Below are 18,825 nucleotides of genomic sequence, written 5' to 3'. Positions count from 1 at the left end.
ACACTTAAGTGTTTCGGAACATCAAACCAATTAAAACAATAGTCAAGGACAACATGAGTAAACACAAAATGCAATTTGTAAATTAAGGTGTTTATTATTAAAGATGAAAAAAATCCAAACCATCATGGCCCTGTGTGAAAAAGTGATTGCCCCCTAAACCTAATAACTGGTTGGGCCACCCTTAGCAGCAACAACTGCAACCAAGCATTTGCGATAACGTGGAATGAGGCTTTTACAGCGTCCTGGAGGAATTTTGGCCCACTCATCTTTGCAGAATTGTCCTAATTCAGTTACATTAGAGGGTTTTCGAGCATGAACAGACTTTTTAAGGTCATACCACAACATCTCAATAGGATTTTCAGGTCAGGACTTTGGCTAGGCCACTCCAAAGTCATAATTTTGTTTTTCTTCAGCCATTCGGTGGTGGACTTGCTGGTGTGTTTAGGATCATGTTCTGCAGCAGAACCAAGTTCGTTTCAGCTTGAGTACACAAACAGATGTCGGACATTCTCCTAGGATCTCTTGGTAGACAGCAGAATTCATAGTTCCTTTTATCACGGCAAGTCTTCCGGTCCTGAAGCAGCAAAACAGCCCCAGACCATCACACTCCACCACCATATTTTACTGTTGGTATAAGTTTTTTTTATGAAATGCAGTGTTCCTTCTACGCCAGATATACTGGACCACACCTTCCAAAGAGTTCCACTTTTGTCTCATCGGTCCACAGAATGTTGTCCCAAAAGTCTTGGGGATCATCAAGATGTGTGTGGAGAAATTAAGACGAGCTTTGATGTTCTTTTTGCTCAGCAGTGGTTTTCTCCTTGGAACTCTGCCATGCAGGCCATTTTTGCCCAGTCTTTCCTGATGGTGGAGGCATGAACGCTGACCTTAACTGAGGCAAGTGAGGCCTGCAGTTCTTTGGACGTTGTTGTGGGGTCTTTTGTGACTTTGGATGAGTCGTCGCTGCGCTCTTGGGGTAATTTTGGGCGGCCGGCCACTCCTGGGAAGGTTCACCACTGTTCCATGTCTTCGCCTTTATGGATAATGGCTTCACTGTGGTTCGTTGGATTCCCAAAGCTTTGGAAATGGTTTATAACCCTTTCCAGATGATAGATCTCAATTACTTTCTTTTCTAATTGTTCCTAATTTCTTGGTCTCGGCATGAGTGTAGCTTTTAAGGATCTTCTGGTGGACCTTACTGTGTCAAGCAGCTCTATTTAAGTGATGCCTTGATTGTGAACAGTTGGCAATAATCAGGCCTGGGTGTGGCTAGAGAAATTGAACTCAGGTGTGGACAACCACAGTTATAGTATGTTTAACAAGGGGGGGCAATCACTTTTCACACACAGGGCTATGATGGTTGGGTTTTTTTCACCTTTAATAATAAACACCTTCATTTACAAATTGCATTTTGTGTTTACTCGTGTTGTCCTTGACTATTGTTTAAATTGGTTTGATGTTCCGAAACACTTAAGTTGTGACAACATGCAAAGGAACAGGAAATGAGGAAGGGGGCAAACACTTTTTCACACCACTGTATGCCAAGTTGGTGTGTGTGAGAGCCTAAATGTGTTCAATCCCACCAGGTTGTGACACCGGGGAATCCATCATGCTTGTATTGCTTGTTTTGCGTGTCTGGGCACCGACTAATCAATCACCCCTACCTTTGATGTCTAACCTTGGTGCAATTGCCACACTTCCCATTGGGACCTTTAATTGATCTGAGGATATCAAAGGGAGATTGTGACAGCACACTAAAGCCATGAGATTTGATCCCCAGAAACATATGCAGATCATGTATGGTGTTGAGGTGGGGCCATAATTCTCTGGTTGATATTCATCTCATGTGTCCAAAGCTGACACTTTTATAATTCTCTCAATATTTGCGCATGGCAACTGTGTTGTAGTTACGATTAGGGAAAGGTTGTTGTTATGGCAAGAAAACTATGGTCAGGGTATCTTAGGTAAATTAGGCAACTAAAATACCTGGGTAAGGATAGAAAAACATTGTAGCTATGGTTAGCGAAAAGGCTAACTTAAATTGCAGGTATGCACGCAAACTCCCCCATTAAAAGTCAGACATGCTACACTACCATTCTCCACCCAGACATCTAAATCCTTTCTTTCTGTCTTGCTACATAAAGTGTACACTAACTTCGGCACTGGCATCGAATACTGGCATTGGACACAAATCATGAGGTGCAGAATTTTCCATCACAAATTTGCTATCTAGAGATACTTAGCAAAAAGACCCATGTGTGAGTTATGTTGCTGTTTGTTAAGGACAGAAAAGAAGACACCTTGATCTCAGTTCCAGCTAAGAGTTTTTTGTTCATCTTATTTTTTGATGAGCCAGAAACCGTGTCACTTAACACATTTTCAAGCTGCAAAACGAAACCTTGATGAGACATTTTTTGTCGGTACTCCTCCTGCTCTTCTTCAAGCTCCCTTCCACACTTTCGATTCCTGTCCAATGGACCTGACAAACCCTGAAAAGAGATCCCGCTAATCTCTTCTCGAGCGTCAGCACCCTCCTCTGTTCTCCTTCAGAAAAGATGCTGTTTATCTGACCAAAGCCCTTTGCAGTGCCATTTGCGCTGTGGGATGCTTATCGACCAAGAGATAATTCAAAAAGGCCCTCAGCCAGCTTCTTGTTCATTAAAAGTTTCCTCAGACTCCTCTTCAAAAGTGCATCCATCTGTCTGGTAAGAGAGACGATAGAAGGGAATGGGAAGAGGGATGTGTGTGTGGGGAAGGGGTGTGGACATTATCTCTCTATCTGAGTCCTTGTGTTGTTCCCTTTGATTTAATTTCCTTTGACGCTCCTCCTCTCGTTCTGTTCGGATCCCTGATGGATTGAGTCTAGAGCCTTGGTTTAAGATTGTTTCCCTCCTGTTTGAGTTGGCTTGTTATTTGATCAGCTTTGGTAACTCTGATCAAATAACGATGGTGGATGTTAAAAGGGTGTCTGTGACCTACATAGGCAGTTCCGCCACTAATTTGCAGTGGTAGACCTGACTACTTTTGACTTTTTACAGTCAAAACTTTGACTTTAAGGACATTGTTTTGCAACAATGTCACTTAGATCCACTGGGTTACATTTGATTCCAGGGAAACAAGACATCAAAGCAAAGTGAGCACTGGTTCTGAATTTAACAAGAAGTTCCAGTCCAGTGACTCAGACAACTTTAAAAGGCTTGTTTTTTACGACCTTGATTTGCTGCTGAATTCTAATGACAAACCGATATTTGTTGATGCCAATAAAACAAACACGGACTGAGTAGCTTACAAGCTGACAGTACTTCAAACCACCACTTCAGATTAGCCCTGAGTGATGCTCAAGGATGGTAAAAAAAAAAAAAGCAAGGAGAGGAGTTGAGAGATTTATGCTTTTCGTGTGGCCATGTGTTTAATTTATCAATAAAGCTGTCAGGCCTCCACTAACCTGGGCGGGTGTGCCCTGGCATTAATCAACACCCCAGCATCAATCTGTGGGTCCAGAGCTGCCGTATAGCAAGGTTGTCCCAAAGCCAAAGCTAAGAGACAGATGCCAATCTTCCTGAATAAGGCACAATGAGGGAAACATTTTAGAGCTACCCACAAATATCTATAGCAAGAGGAGAGTCTAAAAAACATGTTCAAGTGGAGGGACTTCCTCCCTCGGTCCACTGTGTTCTCTCTCTTGTTAACAAGCAGGTAATTATGGATAGTGGTTTTGGCCATCCGTCGGGGGCAGGCAACGGGTAGATTGATACCAGCAGAGCCCAATCCTGTTTTCATCCCCTTTGCTTTTAAGATCCTCAGGACGTGATATGGGAAATGGCAAGCTCCAGCCCACTCATCCATCAATTTCCTGCTTGTTTCCCCGGTGGAAAGAACCAACATAACCCTCCCTGGAAAGACTGTGAACCAAGAAGCTCTCTGTGTGGAGGAAATGGTTCAAATGTGAAAAGTGAGGAGTGTTATTTTGATAGAATGTTCAGCACAGCCTCTTTGAAGGACGTAGGGCACAAAAGAGGACAAGTGCAGTACAGAGGAAGAAGAAAAGGATGCTGGTGGTGGTGGTGATGATGATACAAGAGGAAAAAAAACTGACTTAGACTTAATTAGAAGTCAATAACCAGTTGCAATTAGCTTTACTTAATTACTAGCAGTACAGTAGCATGATAATGACTTCCTCTATCTTTCTTTTGGATTTGGCCCAAGCGTTCCAGTTAGTTGTAATTGATCCAATGTCTAAGGCGCTGCTTTTAAACAGTAATTGGGCTGTCGCACGGCTGTTAACAGTAAGACGTAAGGCAATGGTCAGTGTCAACTTAATGTTTGTATGACAGGATAAGCTTCTTACCTGTCAAAGCGTTCATGTGAAAAATAATTAAGTCTCAGTAAGTCAGGAAACGAACACAGCTTTGCCCCTGTTTTCAATTAACAGAAAGCGAATGAAACATCCATCTGCTTTTTACTGCCTCAACACTACTGTTTTGGAGCTCTACTGTCTCCACGGCAACAGGTTGCAGTGGAGCCTCACCATAGAGGCTGGAAGGACACAAGGGAGAGAGGGCTGATGAACAAACTGCAATTGAAAGCCATTTGTGGATTATCACCCACAATGATTTGGATGTTTTGATTTATTTTCTGATTTAAAATGATTTTCATTTTTGATTAGATACTTGCTTACAGTCCCTCCGTCTGGAATACTCATGTCCTCGTCAAATAATGCAGATACTGGGATAACGTTGTTTAGTGGCAAGGCTTGTTAGCTCAGTGTGAGTCTTGGCATTCTCTCACATTTCACACATTTGTTGAACGTCCTTTTTGTCCTTGTCAGTGTTGCTCGATTGATGACCAAGACAATTATAAGCCAGTCAATCACCAGCTCGCACATGAAACCCATCTGAGAAGCTCCTTAGATCTATCTCATGAATATTGTATGTGCATTTCTGTCACCGTGTAAAAGCTCCTTTGCACAAATATTACCACGGGTGAATTGTTTTGACACTGGCCTATCATCATCATGACTGTTATTTTTTCCCTTTTCTTTTTGACATCTCTTTCATTCTGGAATGGGTACTCAAGCAAGAAAGTTGGTAGAGGACGATGAGCAAAGGAGAGACCGTAAGGAAGATGGACTCTGCATTTCCACCCCATGAATCACCAGTGGGGAAAGGAGGCGAAAGACTGACGGCATGACGGAAATTTAATTAATCGCAATATCTGGAGCTCCATAAACGAGTATTGGATTTTCAATTTAGGGCAGATGTCTGTGGTTGATAGACAGGAATGCATTGCGAGGTCCAGTTTCCCTGCAAGTGTTGGCAGGTATCGATCAGTTATCATTTAAATATGCCCTCAACTTTGCCTGCCATCAAAACAAGCCAACAACATAGCGCTGACATTGGAGAGTGAAAAAGAAACCAAAAATCTGTGGATGTCACAACAGCCCCAGCCGTCGTTAACATCACACTCGTGTTCACAAAGCCCTCCTCTGCCAAGTGGATGATAGACAGGCTCCATAAACTTAACTAAGCCCAGACAGAAGAGTTGGCCTACACCCAGGGGAGCCAGGTCCAATTCTGCACTTTATACACAGATAAGGCTGTTTTCAGAATATCTAATTGTCTGTCATGAAATAACTTTGTACTTTATGAAAACAACAAGCTGTAATACAAAAATCTTCAAAAATTAAGACAAATACAACATGTTGCAATCCATGGAAATATGCCAATAGTTTGAAAAACAATTGACATTTTTTTTTTTTTTTTCATTTAAGCTCAATCTCCTGGGTTTAAATGAACTGTTTTACTCTAGGCCTTTTTTTAATCCTTTCATTTATTTTTAGTTTAAGAAATACATTTCAAAAATTATTAAAAAATGCCATTAATCAAGCACAGTCAACACACAGATAATCCCTGTCTTCCTTTCTGAATTTAAACAAATGGTTGATGTGGAGACCTTATATCAATGGACAGTTCAATTCTGTGTTTTTAATTTATTATAGTCTAGGTTATTTCCCACTGGCTAGTCTCCTTGCACTTATCAAATGATTCATGAAATCTGCATTTAGAGTGGATCTCAGAAGTATCTTTGATGATGACAATAATCCTTATTTCAAGAACACAGCAGTCCTCCTAATGGCCACAAAATGATTCACACACCTTGGGGTATAGGAAGTACGAGTTGGTGGACGAGTGCCATTGCCGTGATGATGAGGCATGACAGTAAAGCTCAGAGTTGTGTCAGAGGGCTCCAGTGTTCAGAGGCTAGGCCTGTAATGACGTTGCCCATGTGCATTGATTTTATTTTTACTCTTGAGTGACTGAAACAGTGATATTTCTGGACCACAACATCAGTGCATGGAGTCATTCTCCTGTGAGCATGTGAGAATGAGTCTTGCTTGCAGTGCTACAAATGACTGGACAGAAAATACAACATTTCCCCCCAAAGTCAGAAACAAATGTCGAATTGCTGTCAATTCTCTCCTGGGCTTCTTTTGTGGGGATGCCACTCACAGCTGGTGACTCACTTTTCAGATGTCAGTAGCTGGATGAAATGCCATCTTTAATTTGGGTCCTTTTACTCTTTAGGAGTGTTGCCCTATCGTGCTGCAGAGTCATCCCCTTGTTTGCCCCAGTTTGTTACTTTTATAGTATAAAACACTGGTTACGCATGAGTGCTGCAGAATCGGCTCAGGAGTTGATGGGAATATTCTATGGCTTTCATAACCTCACAAAGTAGAATGAAAAATAATTATGTACTGCATTGTAAAGTACTGTATTGCATGGGTACCACTTGCCCCGTTAATGAAAAAAACATGCAGTCATGGGTGATGTATGTATTGCAGTAATTTTGTAGCACAGCACTTAGTGCATGATTATATAAATTAACCATGATTCTTACAATGAAATTACAACTTCATGTTATTTAAGCTCTCCTAATCAATAAAGGAGGCATCATTTACATTCACAACGCAGCCAAACTCACTCATGCAAAGCTGACTTGCGGCCACATTGTTTCAGCACTCCTATGATCTTTCCACTGTAAAATGACTGTCATTCATTTTCATTAACTGCTATAAATGAGTCTGACATCTGCTGTATTAAAAATGTAATTATCAGAATACATAAATATGTAATTGCCGCCACCTGCATAATTGATGTGCACTAACGTGCAATGTTGAAGGTATAAACCTCCACTTAGCAGGCGCATGCCACCTGAACAATAGGTGGGCTCCTGAGTGATAATTGAACCCGCAGACGATTCCCAGGCCTGGGAAAATGTTAATCACAGAAGATGGATCCTTCATTAGCTGGCTCATCCATAAAAGCACCATTCATATCTGTGAAGTAGAGAAAACTGGAGGGAGGGAGAGAGCAAGCGAGAGCCACTCCCAATATAAGAAGAGGTGAGGGATAGCCCCTAACGCTTCCCCGGGCACACATTGCTGCTGGGGGATTGGTAGAGAGAAAGATGACCTCAAATTCACACCAAGGAAGTGAAACACCAAATCAGGCATGCACCAAGGGGAAAATGTAATTATATTTGAGTCATCTTTATGGTGATTAATATGATAGCTAGTGCTCGATACATGACATTGCAACCAAAGGACGGGCAGTTCGTACAGAAGAGATGTGTCTAAATACAACTAAGAACAGGCACACAGAGTTTCCCTGGTTCTCAATTAATCATGCCTCGCATTAAACTAATATCACTCTGTGTGCTTGATGGTTGTGCTGGTAAGCATTTCTGAGGCTTTTGCCGGAATCTGCAAAATGCCTAGGTTATGAATGTATGCGTGCTTGCAAGACATTATCATTGAGTAAGGAGAAGGGCATGTACAGTGGAAGGAGACCAACGTAAATGTGTGTATACAGTATTTTTTTTGTGTAATATTAATAAGTACGTTTTTATGGGCATGGTTGTCTTAGAAGAGCCGTCCTTGGGCCTCACCTTTTTTTCAGCTGACCATTCCTGTAAACATGGACGTAATTAAATGCATTCACACATACACAAACACACACTCCCATAACTGCTTAGATGGTTTTTATTGAAGAGATCATTTAATTGAAGTATGTGTCTAACAATTGTTGTCGATGCCTTCACATGATGATTCAATGAAGGTGTTTTATTTATTTTTTAATTTCATGGAAGTAAGGCTTGGAATTGTATGCGTTTATTCCCATAAGTACGTTAAGTGCTTTTGTTTCTGAGTACATGTGTGAACCTGTTGACAATATGTTCCTGTAAAAACACCCTTAGATAGTATGATTACCTCAAGTGAAATAGGAAGCTTCTGCTGTAAGATAAAAGGCACAGTTTGTTTTGGCTGCTTATTCTGAGGACAAACCTGCATATGCTGCAATCTCCCAGGCTTCTTCCAGAAACACTGCGGCCAATCAGGAACATCTGTCATGACCCATCCCCCCCCTTTGAGCTCATCGGCCCAATCAGAGCAGCCAGTCAGGGGGCCACTGAGCTGTGACATGTCGGACTGCATTACCCGAAATTCCCTATGTATCCCCAAGGCTCTACTGCGTTGGGAGTGGGTGGTGTCGTCTGAGGCCTGTCTGCTAGGATGCCTCATTTTTCATCTGGTGTTCTCTCTCTCACTCTCCCACATCCATCCCTCACCTCTCTCTCTCTCTCTCTCTCTCTCTCTCTCTCTCTCTCTCTCTTTCTCTCTCTGTGTGGCGTCTCAGCCTGCCTCTCTCTTCCTAAATTTGGCATATATCACTTTTACACATGCCTTTGTGTCCCTGTGTATGTGTTTGACGGTGGCCTGCTGTCCTTTCCCTTTCCCCTACAGTACCATTCTCTTTTTCTATCTAACCCCCCACTGGAAACTATTGTTGGGGTTTTTGCGCATGTTCTGTCACTCTGACTAATTCAACATTTCTTTGAAATAAACATAGCCTCACACACTCACCCCCTCCGTTCCCAATTATCTCTGGCTTAATTAGACATTGACCCTCCATGGTGACTGTTTGTGTAAATCTGAGATTGTGTGTATGTTTGCAGGAGTAGCTTCTCCTGTCTAATTCAGCTGCAGTTGTCCTCACATGCCTTGGGATGTTCTGTCAGGCTGACTAATTACCAACTTGTGTGTGTGTGTGTGTGTGTGTGTGTGTGTGTGTGTGTGTGTGTGTGTGTGTGTGTGTTATATTCTTGAGGATGTTGCTGTTCAATAATGCAATTCAAGGCACCTACTCTGTATGAGTAAGCTCCGCTCTCACTGTAGCTCTGGACATCAATATCGATCACTGGCTTGTCAACACACCCAGTCAACTTGGCCACAGTCAATGATTTCTTATTTTTGAACAATCAATGCTTGGAAGAAAGTATGTGCGTGAGAGTGCCTGTGTGCAAGTCTTTGTGACATGAAAGTTTGGCGTGTACAGCGTGCAAATGCGAGTGCGTATGTATGTATCTTTGTGTTTTTGCTCTTCGCATACAGCACTCCATCCAGGCAGCTGATTGACAGCAAGTCATCTCCGTGGCAGAAAATCCATGGCCTCCTACCCTAGGACTGACTGCTGTCTCTCTTCTGCTGATTTAGTGTGATGCTAATTTGATTTCAGCTCACTGGACTCCCACTCCCTTTTGCGATTACCTTCAGGAGGCCTGGATCAGGCTCCTTAGGCTGGTCTAGGTGTTGTACTCATGCTGGGCAGCCTGAGAGTTTTTGACTTTGAGGTGGATTTGAAACTTGAGGGTGTTCACATTACCAGTGTAGCTCTTGTATGCATGCTGTTATGGATCCAAAAGTAATTAGAAGAATTACAATACAGTTAAATGAAGTCATAATTTGGCATTTTATGGCTTTAATGGACGGACAAAAGGAAATGCCAGGAATCGATGAGAGACAGTGCATAAAAATGTCACTATGCCAATATGGATGTGAACAACCTCAAACACCCTCAAAGATGAAAGTCAGCAGTTTAGTCATTGTTTCCGATCCAGTGTGCTGGATTCAAGCCAAAACAAAGAAAGGATGAAAAATGTTTCACTTTCCAAATACTTAGACTGCACCTACATCTGAAGAACCCTTTACGAAAAAGAAAAAATGGATTATATTTTCAATGGGCTGCAGAATCACTTTGTAGTGGTTGCCCTTGTGGTTTTAGGTGGTTCGATTGACTTGACTTTCTGCATAACAAGTGATATACAAAAGTCCCTGCTTTGGAAACTTGCTGCTTCTTTGCCCTCCATGCAGTTGGTTACATCATGAAGCTCAAATGAAAAATCCCACCAGCTGATAAGACCTGCTTTATATGAACCAATGATTCATGTCTGTCCATATTTGCATTCTGTACCATTTGAGCCATTCTAGCATTGCCATTTTTGGGTAAGGGTTTTAATGATGGGGGTCCAATCTAAGAAGCAACTACAGAGTTCCTCCTCATCCTTCCGCTTCCTTTCTATCACCCAGTACCTCTCAATCTTTCTCCCACTCTCTTTGTCAGTCTTCCAGTGGTTTGATGGGTGTAGCTGACAGATGACAATCTCATTTCCATTCAGGCGTGGTTCCCTGCTATCTGGGGGCTAAGCCATGCAATAGCTATAAGTGTCACATTAAATCCCAGCCAGGGCGATGGGAATGGCAGAGTGACAGAGAAGCCATTCACAGCCGCCATTATCTATGTCTCTGTGGGTGACACCCACAGATAGAAATGTGCAGCTGTAGTGTGCCTGTGTGGAAGTAAATACATGTTTAGGTAGCCATGATCTTTACAATGTCCCAGAGCAATTTCCTGCCTGACACCGACTGTGATTCGCTTCACAAGTTTAAAGTGATGTGAGTCCCACAGTTGACAGCAGCAGCAATGATGACAACGATGATGGTGACAATGATTACAATGGTCACACCGATACTGATCAATGATGATGATGATTGCAGTCAAAATTATTATTATGATGTGTGTGATGGCAAGGGCAATGACAGTAACAGTGGTGATCAATATTGGCAGCCGTGCTTGTAATGATAGTGATGGTGGTGGTGGTGATGATTTATGTAGATATTAATTATGATTGATTTGTCAAGAAAATTGCCCCAATTATCAGGGGAGTGAAAATGAATTTGATCATGTGTAGTTGAAGTCCATTACATTGACAGCAGGGTGTGATTACCTTCGCTAAAATGGACAGAAAGAAGAACTCCTATAATTATTCCAGCCAGTACACATCTAAATCCAAGTCAAATTGCACATCCACTTACAGACTGCAAGCATTATATTTCAGACCTTTTAATAGGCTCCATTATAGCTGTGGGGATAAATAGCATGACACCCTCGTTGTCTAGCACCCGTAAACTCAATGGCCAAAAGCTCCTTTTTTCTCCCCAAATTAACCAGCCCAAAAGAACAATTGAACTGGCACCTGGAAAAGGGCAGCAAAAACTTCACATGGCAGTCGAAGACAATTACCCAAAGAAGAATGCCGTCCTCTGCATTTGGCTGATGAGATTTTGTTGGGGTGCAAAAAGAAGAAGCGGAAGGCAAAGGAAAAAAAAATCCCAGTCCAATTACTGCGACCCTGAAGAGATTTGGAGTCTCTCTCGAAGGGTGTGTGACGGGTCGTTTGAATGGAACGGTGGCAGAAAAGGGGAAAATGAATTATTGATTCTAATTACACAGGCCTGCAAGTTTCTGCTTACTGTGTGACAGGTCTTTTTTTGGTTCTTTCATTGTAGACCCTGTTTATGGAAAGGGCTCAGACATTAACATTGTGCACTGATTGTTAAGTGACTGAAGTTGTTAACATTGATTATTTGGTTAGTGTTTGAGTTGCATTATGGTTCATGGTTTAAGGATTAACTTGCAAGTCCTTAAGATCTCTGTGCCATATTAACAAATACAGTACTGTCACAGTGGCTTTTTTACCACAGTTTGTACAGTTTATATTTATAATGCTGGTTTGAGTATCACTTTTCTGTGTCTGCCTTGCATTGCTCATTAGCTTATGTGTAGAACATATTTGCATGCAATGCCTTTTGTAAAGTTCAGCAGCAAAAAAGATGGAACTCTAAATGGGTTTGTGGTATACAATCCCCGACAAAAGTCTTGTCCCTTGTGTACAAATTGACCTGAAGTGCTGCTGAAATATATGTCTAATCAAGATTTAGTTACAAGAAATGGCTCATTTTAATCCCAACAGCTTTTGTAATAATGTTTTTCAGTGCAAAAAGAAACTGTCAAAAAGTATTCTAATATTCACAGCTTGTAAAGCCCATTGAGTCAATTTTTGCAAAGACATAAGTGTGTCGCCTTGTCAATATGAGCTTCACCTGTGACTAATAATGGATCATTAGTGTCTCAGGTGTGTATAAAAACAACCCCAGTACACTAGACCTTCACATCAACTGCAACTAGACATCTGCAAACACGCCTAAGATTCACCCTGAGACTAAAGTTTTGATTATCAAGATCCACTGCTGATGTGGCAGACCACCTCATGTGTCTCAGCTTCAATACAGAGGATTAAAAAAAACATTTGAAGACACTGAGATGTTTTTGACAAGCCCAGGTCAGGCAGACCCCGCAAGACAACTGCTCGAGGACCGTTTGTTGGCTCGAAAATCCAAGGCCAGCCCTTTTCCACTGCACCAGAGCTCCACCAGACCTGGTCCCCTGAAGTCCCTGTGTCAACCAGAACGATTTGTCGGATTCTGTCTCGAATGGCCTCCATGGTTAATCTTGCCCAGAGCCAGCACTGAACTAAAGCAATTGAAAAACGTGTGGCATTTGCCAAGGCCCACAGCCTGCTGAAAGGATGGCCGATGGAAAAGGGGAAGAAGTGATTTTTCAGATGAATCTCTGTTAATTACACCACAGTTGCCGCAAATATTGCAGGAGACCTACTGGAGCCCGGTATGGATCCAAGATTCACCCAGAAACAGTGAGTTTGTGGCGGAAAAATCAGGGTCTGGGGTTACATCCGTTTGGGGGTTGTGAGAGATCTGCAGGGTGGAGGCAACTCAATAGTCTCAATACCAAGAAATCTTAGCTACCTCTTATACCCAACCATAAAGAGGCCAAATTCTCTACAGCGATGGTGCTCCATCGCATACTTCCATCTCCACTTCAAAGTCCTCAAGGCGAAGAAGATCAAGATGCTCCAGATTGGCCGCCCAGTCACCAGACATGAACGTCATTGGCATATGTGGGTAGGATGAAAGAGGAAGCATGGAAGACCAAACCAAGAATATTGATGAACTCTGGGAGGCATGCAAGACTGCTTTCCTAGCTATTCTGATGACTCATCAATACATTGTATGAATCCTTGCCAACTGCATGGATGCAGTCCTTCAAGCTCATGGAAGTCATACAAGATATTAAATTTGAATCTCACAGCACCGATTTAATTTGCTGACATATTTTAGTATTTGTAGTAAATTTGTTCAATTTATGTATAGGTGACAAAACTTTGTCTTGCCAAAATTTGACCTTTCTGTCTTGTTTAAATATAAATCTTTTTTTAGTGAAACTAATTTATTTCAGTGCATTGAACATCATTTGGGAGGGTTTTAGCTTTTCATATGAGCTTTTCTACACCAGTGATTAATTAAAATCAGGTTTAATGGGGGAGCAGGTGTTTCTACAAAATAGATAAGCGACAAGACTTTTGTCAGGGACTGTATAATCCTCAGGGTAAATCTGAAAGGAAGATATTTAAATGCTATCATGTACAGGTTTCCCATCCTCAGCGTTTTTTTAGGTACCTAAAAAAGTGAACACAAGGTTTGCTTTGTTTTTTTAATTGCAGAAAACAAATGTTATACACCCACTTTCATAAATGTCTTAGTTTGAAATGCATTTCTGACTCAGATTATACCGGAGCTATAGTTTGTGCTTTCCTTATTATTACCTCCATCATATTGCAGTTGTTCCACTTGTCTCAAAGCTGATTTTTAAATGCACATCATGCGTGTGAATGCTTCTGTGCATGGGCATATATATGCTAAGCATCATGGAGATTGGAGCTCAGGGGTGGGCACAAAGTGTCTGATGGAAACAGGACACACTCCTTCAGAATACTGATGAGATGCTGTGCGGATTCCTCAGATGTGGAAGACACACATACACGGTCAACTGCACATACACAACCTCCACCTTGGTGATCCATGTCATGACTTGCTCTCTTCTGCATTTATCACAAATATACTTTGACATGAAGTCCACTGTGTTATATGAATGCCAACAAAACTCATAATGCATGCAGTAGTATTCTCCTACACTTAGATAGCAGAGAATAAGAATCTATTCACCAAAGGATGATGGAGCATACAGTCCTAAAATCTTGTTGGATGTGGCTTGAAGGGGGTTGTACTATTTTAAAAGCCAATAGAAGTTGTCCTCACGAGATATATCATTTCTAAATCCTGATAATATTTCCTACCACAGAGAGCTATGTTTTAGACCAGATGAATAACGTGAAGCTGTTAGCTGTTATAATATCTTAGTGTTGATTTATCTCAGTTTTCAGAAGTTCAACAGTAAATCTGGGTCTTTTGGTTTCTGTGTTTGCTACACGACCCCGGTTGCTTTGCATAACCAGGTGAAACTGTTCAGAAGATTCTGGCTTACCTAAAGATAAATAGACTAAGATAAATGAAGACTTTGCTCAGTTCTGCCACATTCAGAGTCTTTGATATGGTCTATGTTGGTATCTGTTAACTCTTTTCCAAGCCGCACACCGGCTCAGAGTCAGAGGACCAGCGTGCCAGGTAATGGGGGGGATCTGCCTCATACAAGTGGCAGAAGTTGCGTGCCATGAAGTCAGCAGCTAGCTCCAGTGGGTGGAGGAGAGGCTTGGAAATATACTCCGCTGGGTCCATACTGGTCAGATCGTTCTGTGATGTGAGTGTAATGAGGACCCAAAAGCAGAGAAGGGCAGGCAGGCAGGAGAGAGTGTCCAAAGTTTTATTGTACACAAAAAACGAAAATAGCAAAAACACAGGGCATACTGGATGAAACACAAAGTCCAAAAGTCCAGGGCGAAAAAAAGAAAAAGGAAGAGAACAGAGAACAAAGGCAGGGAAAAACTCACGGGGATAAATGGGTACGGGAACAACACGTGGAAAACTCCTGACAGGACAACGAACAACATGGCGCAAAGAAACACGAACAATCTGACAAGAGACAAAGGAGATACAGAGGTCAAATACAAGAGGTAACGAGGTAATGAGAAACAGGTGATACATCAGGTGACTTATATTAGGGCGGGGCAGGACAATCAGACAGACAAGAAGTAAAACCAGAGACAAGACGAGACAGACACCAACCTTCAAAATAAAACAGGAAACCAAACATGCAGACACTCACAGGCAAATACAAGACAGAGAACCAAAGAAGGAGAAAAAGAAACCAAAGCTAACACCCAAACCATAACAAACTGATTGATTATTTTTCTGACTGTAAATCACTAAGTATATATCTTCCACCACATATACCATATTATGATTATTATTATATAAAGAATGTCAATTGTATCGTTTGACTCATAAATCAATACTATCAGAATTTTTTATTTTTTATTACCACTTAATTTTAACCCCCCTACAATGTAAGGATTCAGTGAGGTTGCCTCTTCACGTGAAAACATTGTCTAAAAAATACTGTTGCTCTCTACTATTGGTCTAATTCACCTTATCATAGTGTGGGTGTTCCTGAGTCAATTCCTGACTTATTTTTTTGGAAGGAAGGGAAATGAGGTCAGATGATTTTCCTTTCCTGTCCTGGTGATAGATGTAGTGATTGATATGCATGTGCTCTGATGTATGTATAGGTATCTGTGTCTGTGTAATTCTAGTTGGTTCATGTAGGGAACCAGAGACAGCACACATACAGCACACAGTATGTGTGTGCAGTTGTGCAAGGGGCCATAGACAAGGGTTCATGATGGGATAGGATACCACGGCAGTGATAGGGGATGCGATTGCATGTGTGGCTGTGTGTATGTTCATGGGTGTATGATGGGATACGGTGGATAAGATCTCATTTCTATTTCTTGGTAGAGCATTGGTAGTGATTGAGCAGAGCGAGCATTGTAGGGTTGTTGGGGTTTGTTGGGTAACAAGCCCACTAGCAATCCCATATTTACGGTACCCGTTGATTTATTACATCACATGCATTACTGGGGAGCATAGAGCACAGAGGGAGGAAAGGGAACATGTAAAAGGGAGATATGACTGAGGAAAAGCAGCCCCTCTGTGTCTCTGTGACGGCCCTTTGAATTGGGAAAAAAAAAGATAATACTTTAAAAGCATTAAATAAATATTGAATAACGGCAGTGTTGGTTTCACATTATTAAATTTAATGTTTCCTTATTTCATTTAGTCTCATATATATTAATTCCCTTAAGAAATGGCAGGCATATGAAAAGAAATCAAACTTGAAATCAAACCCCAGAGCTTGTATGCTTACATTCACAGATTTACTGGTTTTTATGACCTCCCACCCCTCACCACCTACTGGCTACTATCTCACTGTCTCTCTCAATCTTTCTATCTATCTCTCTCCCCCTTCTCCCCCAAAATTCAATCTCGTATTTGCTGGTGATGGAGAGGAGCTCGGCAGTTTTATGCCAGGCGCAGTAGAATATATTAAACTGCAGGACAAATATAAATAAATAAAGGGGGGATCTATCTGTCCTAGTTTCTCTTCATTGAATGAACATGATTTGGTCTAGCATGCTGTTTCATTTACTTTTTTTTTCTTTCTTTCCACTGCATGCAATGCGGTGTTCAGTACAGTTTGTAGCCAAATATTGATATTGACTGCCTGAGGCTTGTGTGGAAGGTGATGATAGGGGAAAAAATAGTTAGAGTAAGGTTGCTTGGATATGGGAAGGATTTTGGGCATTGCAGCCTAAGTAAGCTACCATAACATTGGGTCAGTCAGTGGCAGACTTAATTCATCTCAACTTTTTGTTGCGGGGCGCTGTGGGTTTTTTATGCACCCCCCTTTGGCCCCTAGCACCTCAACTTAAACGCTTCCGCCTGATAGGGTCTGAATGCTGCCTTAGGGAGATATCTTTCCCTGCCTTTTCTAATGGTGTAAATATTGGTGAAACATCTTACTTTGTTATTAGAAATTAAGTTATTAATTAGCTTCTTTTGTTCTTTTTTCTCTTACTTCTCTTGGTGTTACTGGATGCTAAACAGACAGAAAACCTCAGATTAGTAATAGGGCTGCTACTAACTATTATTTTCATAATTGATTACTTTAGTGAATATTTTTTTCAGATTAATCAATCAATCCTTAATCTATGAAGTGGTAGAACATAGTAAACATTGCCAAGCACAACTTTCCAAATAGCTTGTTTGTGCTGGACCAGCAGCACAAAACCCCAAAATATTGAGTTTACAATTACATAAAACAGGGGAAAGCAGCCTCACATTTAATATGCTTGAACCAGTCAATGTTCCTGCCTATGTGTGGGTTTGAGGCTTCAAGAGAATTGTGTTGGCACAATATGATGTTCCCTTCACTTTTTATTTAAAAAGCAGGAAATAAGGCATGAATGAACAGGTCACTTTTGCGTGGGCCGCTCTCTCTCTCTGGCAACACATACTGAGCCTTATAAAATCTTTTGCTTTAGATTGCACCAGCGGATGCAGTGATGGAGAGATGAAAAGAGGAGGTGGGAGAGCGGAAGACGGAGAGATTGGATAAGGGTGTGAAAGCCAGGCAGCAACAGGAGATGAAAAGAAGCTTCTAAAGCAAGAGAAGCCATTGAAAATCAGGTGTGGGTGTCTAAAATGTGCTACAGGAGATGGAAAGAGCATGTGAAAAAAAGAAAGGGTGAAAGAAAAGAAAAAAGAAGAGGTCAAGATGGAAAGGCTAAAACAAACAAACGCGGAAAACCACAAACTTGGCTGACAGAGCTGATGGATGGAGACCAGCTAGTGGGAGATGTGTTGCAGTTATTGAAGGAGAGTGCAGCCAATAACCTCCCGTGGGTCCATTGTGTCAAGTCCATATCCACAGCCAGCAAGGCAGCAAGTGTAATAGGAATTCCCTATTGACCGGTCAATGGGAGGCCGGGGATCTATTCTCCTAGTCCGGTAGGAAGAGAGCGCCAGCACCTTGCTTTGATGCTTGGGGAAAGCATGCCATGACAGCAAAAAGACAGACAATAGCAGGCAGTTGTTTTGATTCAGGTGAAGAGTTGAGAGTGCTGTGGGTTATCTGTAAAAGCTGTCACAGCTCTGAATAATACCGCAGTTTGACCCACCTCCATTCCTGGAATCCAAACCTTTTTGTTGCACACTGCCTGAATGTTTCATGATTCCCGCAAGTTGATTGTCAGTCAAATGTCAATCCATGCCCAATCCCTCAGATTTACTCCTAGTTTTTCTCCGCTTGACGCAAACAAAACGGGACTTCGTGTCATTCATCTTTCATATTCCTCGAATGCTCAAAGGTTCACCAAACTTCCGTCACTCTCAGCATGGAGATGCATTACCTCTGGTGTCATCGCTTCATGTTGCCGTGGCACCCAATGGCAGCCTAGAGATCATTGATTGACGCACTGGCAGTATCACTCCTGACATGACGAGATAAGTGACGGGTGACACCAAAGTCTCACGCCAGCGATGGCAGAGCATCATGGGTGACAATACCCTCTCATAGCCTTTTGTTGCACGCTATGAAATGAACATTTTTATAGAGTATAGATCACGTATAGATCATGAACATACTAACCAACAAAGAGTCCATTTCTCTCTGTGAAATAGTCTCTGATGCTTATATACGCAAGTTATCTCTCTGTCACACAAACGCACACACAGATGCACACGCACGCACACACACACACACACACACACAC

The 18,825-nt window shown here is 41.8% G+C and overlaps 1 long non-coding RNA gene across 1 annotated transcript in view; it reads left to right on the top strand.

Annotated features, from left to right (window-relative positions):
• Positions 1-18,620, top strand: part of LOC116672781 (uncharacterized) — a 78,599-nt gene extending 59,979 nt beyond the window's left edge. The window contains exon 3 of the long non-coding RNA XR_004327627.1: positions 17,596-18,620. This is a non-coding gene — a long non-coding RNA (uncharacterized LOC116672781). The remainder of the gene's footprint in view (positions 1-17,595) is intronic.
• Positions 18,621-18,825: the final 205 nt, after the last annotated feature.

Source organism: Etheostoma spectabile, chromosome 23 (genome assembly GCF_008692095.1).
Source record: "Etheostoma spectabile isolate EspeVRDwgs_2016 chromosome 23, UIUC_Espe_1.0, whole genome shotgun sequence".
NCBI classification, from domain to species: Eukaryota; Metazoa; Chordata; class Actinopteri; order Perciformes; family Percidae; genus Etheostoma; species Etheostoma spectabile.
Note: the sequence above shows the minus strand (reverse complement) of the source record. Positions and strands in the feature narration are given on the sequence as shown.